The 13,191-nt window shown below is 35.0% G+C and overlaps 1 long non-coding RNA gene across 1 annotated transcript; it reads left to right on the top strand.

The window, feature by feature from the left end:
- The first annotated feature begins 3,863 nt into the window (after positions 1–3,863).
- On the top strand, positions 3,864–10,899 carry LOC128020098 (uncharacterized). Its single transcript, XR_008185283.1, has 3 exons — positions 3,864–4,425; positions 5,754–5,823; positions 10,185–10,899. It is a non-coding gene; the product is annotated as an uncharacterized LOC128020098 (long non-coding RNA).
- The last annotated feature ends 2,292 nt before the right edge of the window (positions 10,900–13,191 follow it).

The raw sequence follows: 13,191 nt of genomic DNA, 5'->3' as shown, positions 1-13,191 counted from the left end.
ACACACACACGCACACACTATGCATATATATATATATATATATATATATATATATATATATATATTAGTGCTGTCAATCGATTAAAAAAAATTAACTAATTAATCGCACAATTTTTGAAAATTAATCGCGATTAATCGCAATTAAAAGACTGAAACTTTTTGGATATGTAAATGTAAAATGTCAATAATTAATGTAAACTCAAGACAAAGCAACTATTTAAATTCAAAATATGATTGTTTATTGGAATTTTTGTTTAACTTGTAACACAGATTTTCTCATGTAAACAACATACCTGCAATAAACCATCAATATCCTCCAAATTAACTGTTGGCTTGAAAGCCATATTTATTACAGAAATAAAAACACAGGCATGTAAGTACCATTTGAATTTCAAAACAATCAATGCCAATAAAAAACAAAAATGATTTCCATGTTGAATTCTAAGTGGACTGCAAAAAAATTCCAAAGTATAGTCATTGCCAGTGCTTTAAGTGGGCCGGTATGCACCCGTACTCAGTACCGCCACTTCCAAATATAGCTCTTGAGCGTACCGCCACCTCTCCGTGCGCCCAGAACGTGCTTGTAGCGTACCGGTACGCTCATTTGGACATCTGTTTTAATAGAGGTTTTAATCTTTTACCTGCACTGCCGATTTTCAGAGCGCCCTTCACAATGCAAGCTTCCTAATTCATCCCACCCAGAGCAGAAACTACCCTTAAGTTATACAAGTGAATAGCGCATGTGTCGCTTTTCCCACTGTTAAGTGTCAACAACTCAACGTGGCCGGAGAAGGTGTGTGAAACTCGTTGTGAGTTATACTAAAGCAAAATCTTGAGTATTTATTGTCTGATAAACATTAAAAACTGTCTGCGGAGGTTGAGTCGTCCTGCTGCCAGCCCCCGCTGGCTGTTCATTGGCTGCAGCATCTTTTTTCTAAGTTCTAAAAAAATACCGTAGACGGCAAGGCACAAATTTAGATATTCATTTATCTAATTAATCTATAGCCTATGCACAAAGACAATATGATCTTTTTGTCCCCTTTTTGTTTTAAAGCTTGATGAAGAGAGAGAGCGCAAGTTGCTGCAGCTGAGGAGGACAGTGATGCGCGCGCACAGGAGTGATTGACAGTTCGCGGCACTGTGTACAAAAAATACTCCGCTACACAATTATTTCGTTATTTTCGTTTAAGCTTATTAACGTTAGCGTTACAGAAAGGTCTGATTTACGCACTGTTACAGTCATTGTTTTTTTTTTTTTAAACAATGACATTTGAGTTCATGATTTTAATGTTGCTGTTTCTTGTGGCAGACTGAATGAAGAGTAATGTTTCTTGTGGCAGACTGAAGAGTAATCCGGCAGAGTTTTATACTGAAACTTTCCGTCTAAAAGTCCTTCCTTGGTCTTAACCATATTTCTCTGCACGTTGAACACACATAGGCCACAACTGGAAATAAAAAAAACTGCAACCGCGTTAATTGCGTTATTTTTTTTTAACGCGTTAAATATTTCTAATTAATCGAATGCGTTAACGCGCTAATTTTGACAGCACTAATATATATATATATATATATATAAAACCTATGGACATGTATCATATTCTGCTAAATGACAACATTCTTATTTGAACAAAAATTACATTTTACTCAAACAAATAACTATAAATCAAAAATCAAGAGAAGCTGAGCATTTTCAAGTGGTTTCTTAATGTGCCATAGCCACACACACACACACACACACACACACACATTAATCTGTGGACCATCTATTATATTCTACCTCAAACATTAAGCATTTCTTAACACTTACTTTACCAAATTACTACATGGAGTGAAATATACATTTGTGTTCTTTTGGCCTGGTTTCATGTAATGTCTGGCAGTCTATTTGAATGTCTTAATGCAGTGTCAAGTTTAAAACAGTTTCTCTGACAGCCTAGTATTCTCTTTCACATACCATCTACAGCCATAACCAATAAGCACATCATTATGGACAATGAAGCACTATGCATATGACTTATAGGCCTCATAATTTTACTCATGCCATGCAAACACTCCTTGTTTTATTGTAAACAAAACTTAGGAAGCATATATGATGCATAATCTAATGGTCTTTCAAATCAACAGGAAAGGTTTTATGTGCTGGTACATTGTCTTATTTTTTCTTATTTTTTCTGCGTCTTTCCAAATGACATGATTTAAGTCAGTCCTTGACATGTTTTACATTACTTAAATGGTGCAAGGTGGATGGCAAACCCCACTCATGCCTATATTATTAGTCTGGTGTGTGATTTATGATTTGAGTTTTATAGAGCTGGGCCTGGGGCGGCCATGAATTTCACCTGTAAATCTGCAGGTACTGTAAAAAAAAAAAAAAAAAAAAGCTAAACTCGTGGCTTGAAACTAATTTATGTTTTGAGTAATCTGTAGCTGACTTACGACATTACAATGGTTGTTTTTTCCCCCCTCTTTGTGGTCAAGGTCAGGTTTATTTAATTATACTGCACAAGAATGTTTCAAGGCAAACACAACAAATCTAATTCCATCCATCAATCTTACAAAGTTTAGTTGATAAAACATTGACAGAGATGCAAATTCTCAAGAATTAGGTAGGAGTTAACAGTCCTAAAAATATGACTAGCTCATCGATCGTCCATATATCATCCCAGTTTAGTCAAGAATAAATCAATCAACGGATTTATTTTATCTTTTAAGGTCAGAGCATTTCCTTTAACTGGAAAGGAAACGGCTAGCCTATTTTCAATCTCTCCATCCCTGATCCGACAGATTCTTTGCAATGTCTTGAGAACATTTGACCACTTCCAAAAATATTTCTCAGCAAAACAGGATTTTAATCTTACTTTTGATAAAATGATTGCCCACATAACATTCAAGGCCTTGAGACTTGAGTTCATTCTCAGAAGAGCAGTTAGTATGCATGTGTCAACTGGAGATATATTTAGCAAACCGCAACAATGATTCAAACTGAGATGCATGACAACAAGGGTTGAGAAAAGATACTTTTTTTTGAGATTCATCACACTGTAAATAACCTTTGGTGATTTGGTGGCTTCTCAGGCTGGGCTGGTTTTGCGAGCTCAGACTTGATTGATCTCTGGGGTGTTTACCAAGAATATGTCTCTATGAGGTTTGGAGTAATGTTTATCTGAATAGCTCAGCTGTGATGTTTTAATCTGCGCTTAACCAGTGCATAATTCTCAGCAGTGGCTGTTTGTCTCGAGGGTCTATTTTCGAGTATTGTCTTCGCCTGTAACATGTAAAATGAACTCTCAGCAGTTGAGAGGAGATGTGACCAGATTCATATACAGTACATGACAGCCAGTCTGTTTTGGAGAAGGTATTTTGAAACTGAAACTTATGCCTTTCATAATTTATAGTTATCCTGCAGTAAAGCTACACTGAAAAAAAAGTGTGTTGGATTTATAGGTTTTTATTATTTACCATGTGTCTGTTTTACATTAATCAGTTACAAGCGTATCTTGTTCACGTAACTTCAACATCATAAAAAAGGTTATTCTGAATTGACCAAATTAAGTAGTGTTGAACTGATTGTATGTGATTCTCTGACAGGATTTCATTAATTTAATTTTGTGTATTTTTACACATCATTGAATAGTACACTGTAACGGATTTTTGTAATTTGAACAGTATTTTACTGTAATATGTACAGTATAATACTGTTAAATGTGCCAACAGTATAATACTGTAAATAGCAAAGGATTATGGGAAAATATAAGTTTAGTACTGTAATTATTCTCTACTGTAAATCGATTTACAGTAGCGACAATGCCCGCGAAAAACTGACCAATGACAAGGGAGACTTCTTTTCAACGGTTTTTTTTCCGGTTGGTTGGGACAACTGAGAAAACACTCAACAAAAAGGTTAGTATTGTTTCTGTAATTATTTTATTTAAAACCGAGATATTTTCAAATGCAGTCACTTATTAACAGCAACCTAACACGAACCAGTGTTGCAAATTGAGTGAGTTGTGAGGACAATATTCCTGTAGTCAAGACTTTTTTTCTGCCTGTTTGTCAAGGCCTGAGGTAATGTTACAATTGTTACTGCCGTTATCATTATGACAACTTAAACGGGGTGAATAAAGTTTACATTGACTGATATTTAGTGACACAGAAACAAAATAAGCTTTTTTAAAATGCTCCTCTGCCTCTTTAATGTAAATTAGCTAAGCAGGAGGACTCTGTGGAAACTTTACGTTAACAGCAAACTATCTTGAAGTACAAAAAGAAAACGTGAGGCAACCCTAAAGACGGAGGTTGTATAACAGTATTTTGAAGTGAATATTTCGTTTTCATTTAGTTTTTTGCTGTTAGAACCGCGGAACGTCGGAGGTTTGGAGTTGCTTGGAGTTCTTTTCTGGCGGTTACCGTCATCTGAAGAAACTGGTAAGCTAACAATAATTCAATGAGGAAAAGCTGGTGATTATTATACCAACGTTGACTCTTATATTAAAACGTTAACATAATCTGAAAACTGTCATTTCTATCTTTAACATACTGTTTAAAAAAGCAGCAGTCAAGATGGTTGCGCAGTTTTGTGTGCGAACACTGCAAGTTATCTGTGCGAACGCATTACAGATTTTACCACCGTATATCATAATGCATAGGAACCTGTCTAATTTTAGGTTCAATGGTGGTTTGCCGACTTGTCCTTGTAGTTTTCAGATTCTGTCTGCACTAAAGTCACACATGCTTCGTAAGCACACACAACCAAATAAGGTTAACTGCAGACCTGCTCAAACGGATCCTGTAATTGTCAGGTTGTGGGATGCGAGCATACTGTACATCCCCAAATTTTCCTAGCTTCTGCGACCATTTAAATTGGCATATAAGAGATGGGGAAAACGTTACCTGCCCCTTTCCCAACTGTGAAAAACATTTTCATGTAAAATCATCTTTCACATCTCACATAAGCAGAAAACACAGAGAATCTTTGGAGAACCCTGTAATAATAGATGCTGATGCATCAAACTGTAGACATGACAGTGACATCCATGATGACAATGACATCCATGATGACATTGTTGTGCATTCTGAGGTTGATGATAATTGCAATGATAAAGACGAGCATCCGACGAGCTGGATGGAGCCTTGAATGGCAGACACCGCCGTCGGTGTATGAATGAGTGAGTGGATGGGTGAATGTGAGGCAACTTGTAAAGCGCTTTGGATGGCCATGTGGTCTGTTGAAAGCGCTATATAAATGCAGTACATTTACCATTTTAAAGAAACATTTTTGACAGAAGACATATTTCAAGAGGAATTTTAATTATGTGGCACCTGAACAGGTGTATACAGGTAAAAATTCCAAAGGAAAGGACTGCTTTTTGCAGGATGTTCCAGTAAATGAGACCCTCAAAGCACTTTTGAGCCCTTGAGTCAGTCAAAGCACAGTACATTGATGCAAAGACACACAGATCAGATGACCCACATTTACTGGAGGATGTAAGAGATCGCAGGATTATAGTTTCTTAAGACATTTCTAAAAGACTATTACTGTTTTTGTATTCATATGTCATGCATTTGAGGTACACTTTAATTTTCATCATCATTTATGATCAAACTTCTATTTTGCAAGATAGGCAGACAAAGATATCACAGAGTGACATATGCTTATAAAGCACATTGAGAAGTATTTTAAAACAAGATGCAAGTATGTTCTCTATATATGTAATTAATTTCTCCCAACCTTATGTTAATTGCTCTACTTTTAGGTCACTGCAACTCCAGCAGATGCAGAGAGAAGCCTCTCTCTGCCCAGTACCCCAAGACTGATTGCACTTGGTAAGTCTATTAAAAAGCTTTTTTAATTGATACTATGGATGAGATTAAAGTTGGTCAACATCTACCAGCAGACAGATACCCGAGAGCTGACTGAACGTCTGCTCTTGTGTCAACATAACATGCATGCATCGCGGTGCTCTTGTGAACATGTGTTGAAGATTAATATTTTGTAAATAAAGTGGTAAATTATGTTTAATTATTTTAGGCAGCAGCCAATCCAACCAGGCTGTACATCACAAGCTCTTATCCTAAAGCTTTTAGGCTGCATTTATTTGATCAGAAACACAGTCATATTTTTAAATATGATTGCAATTTAAAATAACTGTTTTGTATTGAAATATATTTTAAAATGTTATGTATTCCTTTTTTCATTACTCCATTCTTCAGTGTCACTTGATTCTTCAGAAATCTTTGTAATATCGTACCCTTGGAATTATAAGGTTCTATCTGACATTTTTGTCAAAATTTAGTTATTTACATATTTTTATTCTGTGGCCACTTCTTTACATTATATGATGTAGTTTTTTTTTTTAAGTTATGTACATTTTGGAACTTTTTATTTAGAAAATAAAAGGTGCTTTCTACATGGATTCCAAAAATTTAAAGCTCAATATCTCAGAACTGCTCAGAACGCAGATAGAACCTTATAATTCCAAGGGGACGATATGTTGACTTTCTGCTCAAAAAACATTAAAATTTAAATTTAAAACAATAATTTTAATTTGACGCGTGTGAGACACTGCAAAAGACTTGAGTGTAGTAGTCATATGTCTTTCTCTAGCACATTTTAAACAAGTAAAATATCCATTTTCAACTTTAAATACACATCATGACATAACATTGTGTATGTGAGTGAGTGGCGTTCACACCAAATGCGAAAAGAGCGTCTGGCGCAAGTGATTTTCGTGTTAAAGGGATAGTTCACCCAAAAATCTAAATTATGTAATTAATAACTTACCCTCATGTCGTTCCAAACCCGTGAGACCTCCTTTTATCTTCAGAACACAGAGATATCTTAGATTTAGTCCGAGAGCTCTGTCCCTCCATTGAAGCTGTGTGTATACTGTCCATGTCCAGAAAGGTAAGAAAAACATCATCATAGTAGTCCATGTGACATCAGAGGGTCAGTTAGAATATTCTGAAGCATCGAATATGCATTTTGGTCCAAAAATAGCAAAAACTATGACTTTATTCAGCATTGTCTTCTCTTCCGTGTCTGTTGTGAGAGAGAAATTAAAACAAAGCAGTTTGTGATATCCAGGTTCACAAATGAATCATTCGATGTAACCAGATCTTTCTGAACCAGTTCACCAGATCGAACTGAATCTTTTAAATGGTTCCAGTATGCATAATCCACAAATTACTAAAGCTGTTCACTTTTTTAATGTGGCTGACACTCCCTCTGAGTTCAAACAAACCAAAATCCCGGAGTAATGCATGCACTCAAACAGTACACTGACTGAACTGCTGTGAAGAGAGAACTGAAGATGTTTTAAAATTAATTTATTGATTTTACATAAAATAGAATAAAAAAACTGTGAAAATATAGTGCAATCAGTTCGGACATTGTACAGTGCTCAATCAATAAATGCACAGCTAAACAGATGAGTTTTGAGTCTATATTTAAATGTGACTAGTGTTTTAGCACATCTGATCTCTTCTGGAAGCTGATTCCAACTGCGGGCGGCATAGTAACTAAAGGCAGACTCCCCTTGTTTTGTGTGTACCCTTGGTATTTCTAACTGACTTGATCCTAATGATCTGAGTGCTCTGTTAGGTTTATATTCAGTGAACATATCTGCAATATATTTCGGTCCTAGGTCATTTAGTGACTTATATACGAGTAAAAGTACTCAAAAATCAATCCTAAATGTAACTGGAAGCCAGTTTAAGGACCTGAGGACTGGTGTGATATGCTCAGATTTTCTGGTTCTACTCAGAATCCTTGCAGGTTTTGAATGAGCTGCAGCTGTCTAATGGTCTTTTTTTTTTCCACTAAACTGCTTTGTTTTGAACTCTCTCACAACAGACACCGAAGAGAAGACAATGCTGAATAAAGTCGTAGTTTTTGCTATTTTTGGACCAAAAAGTATTTTTGATGCTTAAAAAAATTCTAACTGACCCTCTGATGTCACACGGACTACTTTGATGACGTTTTTCTAACCTTTCTGCTTCAATGGATAGACTGAGAGCTCTCTGCCTTAATCTAAAATATCTTAAACTATGTTCCAAAGATAAACTGAGGTCTCAAGGGTTTGGAACAAAATGAGGGTGAGTTATTAATTACATAATTTACATTTTTGGGTGAACTATCCCTTTAAGTCAATGCAAAGACGCCGTTTACGTGCATCTGGAGGTCCTGCGGCGCGAGGCGTTTAGCACGGTACGGACGCGCGAATGAGGCGAACTGAGCGTCTGGCGCGATATGTGCGAGTGATTCAAGGGTGAGAGCGTGAAGAGAGAAAGATAATTCTGATTAGTCCTGAGGATATATCGCATTTAGGCTAAAAATAGGTTCAGCGCTTATCGCGGTTTGGAAAGAACCTGCATCTTGCAGTACATTTTAAACATGGAAATATAGCGATTTGGCAAGAAACGTTGATGGAGCAGCAAATAGGGTCAGTACACAGCAAAATTACAAAACATTGCAAAATTAAAAAAAAAATTTTTATGGCATTCATCATGTTTTGGAAAAGAGCTTTTCATATATAAATTTTGACTTGACTGACTTATAGGGTTGCCATCCGTCCCTTGAAATACGGAATCGTCCCTGCATTTGAGAATAAAATAGCGCGTCCCATTTTGAATCAATACTGGACGTGGTTTGTCCCGTATTTTCTCATGCAGATCATCCCACCGGCATTCTGTGAAGACTCGTCCGATTCTGCCCCTGATTGGGTAATACTCACTGCCATCATTGGATTGATTGGTTTGTTTCAGGTTCACAGCCAATCAGAGTCAGTGGAGGGCGGGTCTCTTGGCAGAGAGTCGATTTGAAAGAATGGTGGAAGCTGCTCCAGATTATTTTTTAAACACATTTTAAAGTTTTACCGATTTGTTTATTATGGTTAAGGTGTACAGTCAGACACATAAGCATTATTTTAATAAGAGATAAGAGAGATATATTTAATAATTAAAATACAGTGCCTATGTGAAGCAAATAAACAACTTAACTAATTTAAACAATTGCATTCTTCAATAGGCTACAGTACAATTAAGAATAGACTATATAAAATAGATTAACTTACCAAAAATAAAAAGAAAATAACAATAATTGTGTGTTTTACATGAATTTAGAAATGTTTGTAGATCAGTTATTTATTATGTGGTTTCACTGTTTGGATGGTGTTACTGTCTGCAAACAGACAAATATTTTATCCAAAATCTGTGTTCACGCCACCTTATACAATTACTAAAGTTCATTAGCAATTAATATTTTTATGAAAACATGTTTTAAGTTGTGATTTACCCTTATTTTTCTGTATTGAAGGTGGCAACCCTACTGACGATTTAAGATTCAAAATCTCTTCAATACAAAAACATTCCCTGTGTGAGTTCCTGTGTTTAACATGAATATCCACTTGATTGCTAATGTGACATTGATTTATACAACAGTTCAACAAACAAAAGGTATTAATATTAAGTGATGTTCATTTTAAACACAGTAATAGTCAGTATTTTTCGATACAAAAAATAGCTCCAACGAAAGCTACTGCAGAACAGCACCACACAGTAGTGTTTGTGAATGAATCTGCGGCTTTGAATAAATTAAGAGAGCCAATAATTCAATGATTCATTGATGATTACAGCCATTTGCTTCCTTACTGAATGAATGAATGCCTCACAAATAAAGATAGTGACTTGTTGCGACGTACTGGGGGTTTTAATTTAATATTTAAAGCATCACTTTGTTTTTACCATCATTGCATATTTCTCTATTGAATTTTTTATATTTTTTATTTAAAGCATTATTTATTTTATAAAAGTATTTGTAAATGTAAAAAAAGCAAATATTAGGAGCAAATATTGACCCTTAGTGAAAAAGGTGTAACTGCAGAGAGGGGTTACGCAGATGGATGTTAAAAGCCTCAGGGGGTACTACTCTAAAAATTTTGAGAACCAGAGCCTAGAGACATCACATCCCAGCATCAACATTCCCAATAAATTATCTAAATTCCCAAACCACTGTTAATTTAAACAGAAAAGCAAAAATAGACTACTATGTTTGATTTGGCATGGCAGAAAGCACGCAAAGAGCTGTCTCTTTATAATCACTAAAAAGTGTCCCTCATTTTAATTGCAACCTCACAAAGGTTGGGAAATCAGTGGTTTGATAAATGTGTATTTTCTTGTGCTTGCAGGTTCATTCTGAGAATAAACCCTGATGACACCAAATGCCTAAATCACAAAATCAAAATCACAGATCAGCCGGGCATCTGGAAAAAGGGTGCAGAGAAAAATGAATCGCCAGCCTGAATCCTCTTGTGACATCTTTCATCAGAGAGCTTGTTGAATTCGATTGGCCAAATTATTGAAAGAAAACACGACTAAAACATGTTTTTACTGTTTGATTTGTTCTGCTTTTCAGAATGTTTTTCAGAAATTTTTAGCCATGTTACAAATACACAGGATGAATTCAAACACATTTGTAGAATGTACTTTTTAAAGTAAATGTTAAATAATGAAATAGTTAAACAATAAAACAGCACATTTTAATGACAAATGTTCATAAGAACTTATGCATTTTTGGGGGATTAAAAAATGTATAGTTTACAGCTAGTGGTTTTTCATTCGTTAAACATCAGTTACACCTGTTGTTAATTTCATTAATTGGTTCGTCTTTTTATACTCTGTGTTTGGTTTTGTTGCTTTGTTTTCTGAGTATTTTGAGTTCTATATTAAATAAAACTTTGACTGCTGCGATTAGATCAGTTTCATCCAACTTTATTGCAACCTTACCAGTGACATGTAGATTAAAATTTTATTAATTTTGTAACAATAAAGCAAATGAAGCTAGACCCAAATCTACAAAAAAAGTCTGAGTAATATGAAATCAATTCTAGTACTGTAAATAAAAATACAGTACTTGTACTGTAAATAATAATACAATATACAGTGTTATTACTGCATATTAAAATACAGTACTTGTACTGTAATTGAAAAATACAGTACTCATACTGTAAATAGTAATACAGTATGCATTATTATTACTGTACATGGAATTACAGTAATGATACTGTAAACTATTTTACAGTAAGTTACTGGCATCCAGCTGCCAGTAAGTTACTGTAAAATTTACAGCAACCCTTTTACAGTATATTCAAAAATTCCATAAACAAAGTCCCACCCATAACTGAACATTAAACACATTGAAAATTTATGAAGTCTCTTTATACCATTTTCACATCTTGCTAAAACAAAAAAAATTCAAAATAATTTTATTTTTTTACTCTTCCCATTAAGTAATAATTATTATACCCATTCTCAGAGAAGAATATATATATTTTTAAATGGTACCTTCAGTGCTACAACAGCTTGTTTCTGGGGCTGTACAAAGGGACATCTTTATACCTTCTATAACCTTGAAGGTTTCATAATAGAACCACATGAGTACAAATGTACATACTCTATGGTATTAATATGCACCCTTTAGAGGTAAAGAAGGTACAAAGGTGTCCCTTTGAGGGTACTGCACTGGTGACAAGCCAGTGGCAAGTTCCAGTTTATGTAAAAAAATTTTTTTTTTTACAATTTTCATTTTTTTTTTTTTTTTTTTTTGTGTGTATAGTTTCTCTTTGTCTGAAATTGTTATTGACAAATATGATTTGGAGCATCTCTACAGTTAGTTAGTCCCCAACACGGATGGCAGTTCTGTACCAGTATATAGCTATTCTGTGATCCAGTAACATCACAACAGTTCAACATGATTGTCTGAATCCTGTTTTGAATTCCAACCCAAGAAATGACATACCCAGACTGAAATGGTAGCAGCTCACAAACGCTTTGTACTGTAGGATTGTGTTCTCTTCTGAAAGAAGACACTTGGGAGTGTGTTGTCCAAGAGTCATGATTAAAGTTATAACAGAATATTAGCAAATAGGATTCTTAGAACACTAATATGTTGCAAAGGTATCAACATATTAATATAAATGATCAGAAAATGAATTCATAGATACTAAACATGGTAAGATTACATGAATGCATGAAGCATGCATAAAACAGGATACAAGACAAAAACATGATATACAGGAACAGTAACAACACAATGACCTTAACTATATGTGTGTTCATTCAAAGAAAGATTTTTCTATGAATTAATTAGAGAAGAGTCTATTTTTATAGCAGTATATTTCAGAGAGAACTTACAGTAGTAGGAGGAATGGTAACCAGGGGTCCGGAGTCGTTCGCAGACATCCTGGCACCTAGTATGTTTAGAGGGGTCTGTGATCATTTGTTAATCTAATGAATAATTGATTTGTTAATGAAAATGGTGTGTCTGATGGGTCCCCATTGCATTAGCTAAGTATTTTAAGCAAACAGCAAAAGTAATTTTTTTTTTTTTCATACAAGTGTGAAAAAGTCAGAATTATGTTAGAAAGCAACAGAAATTGCTTCAGTATTAGGTTTGTATATTGCAATGTGATTCTGTGTTCTTATTTGAAATTTTTATAAGCACGGGAAAATAATTAGGTTTGGGTCTGGGTCTGGGTTTTCTCCCAAAGTTCTTGGCAAATTGTGGAAATGTTTTTGAACAGGAATCCCAATGACTGAGCAGAACATGGCCCACTTGTTTCAAACAACCATGAAATTGTGTGGAGCCAGATAAGACCTGCTTAGACACGTCTTGCTCTGAAAAACCATCTCCACCTGCATCTATACCACTCTTGTTCCAGTTTCTGCTATATTTTCTCCTGTAGCCTGTATATAAACCTTGTTCTTTTCCTTTTGTAGTTTGAACCACATCAACCATCTGACCGACCATCGCTTAAGCCTGTTGTTTCTGTTTAAAACCAGTAACACAATGTTTACAGCGTCAATAATCCCTTAATCCTCTTGATCCAATCATTTTAAAACAATTCATCTTAAATGTGGCCACACATGCTTAATATAATCTGTACGTTTCATTTTCATTCATGATTGTCAGTTTATTAGCATGAAAACTAAAGCGGACTACATGCTTCGCGACTGCATCCAAGAGGCTGTGGAATCCCCAAGTTGTTATTCATTTTCTCAATTACAGCATACATGCAATTACTTCCATGGTTCTCCTCCTTTTCTTGGACAGAATTCATAGCCACAGTTTGCTTGTCACAAAATGAATTAATCTAAAATCAACTTAATGTGTAGTTAAATATACCCCATTCAATA

The sequence above is a fragment of the Carassius gibelio genome, chromosome A9 (assembly GCF_023724105.1).
Source record: "Carassius gibelio isolate Cgi1373 ecotype wild population from Czech Republic chromosome A9, carGib1.2-hapl.c, whole genome shotgun sequence".
In the NCBI taxonomy this organism is placed as follows: domain Eukaryota; kingdom Metazoa; phylum Chordata; class Actinopteri; order Cypriniformes; family Cyprinidae; genus Carassius; species Carassius gibelio.
The sequence above is the reverse complement of the archived record's forward strand: the minus strand, read 5'-3'. Positions and strand labels throughout refer to the sequence as shown.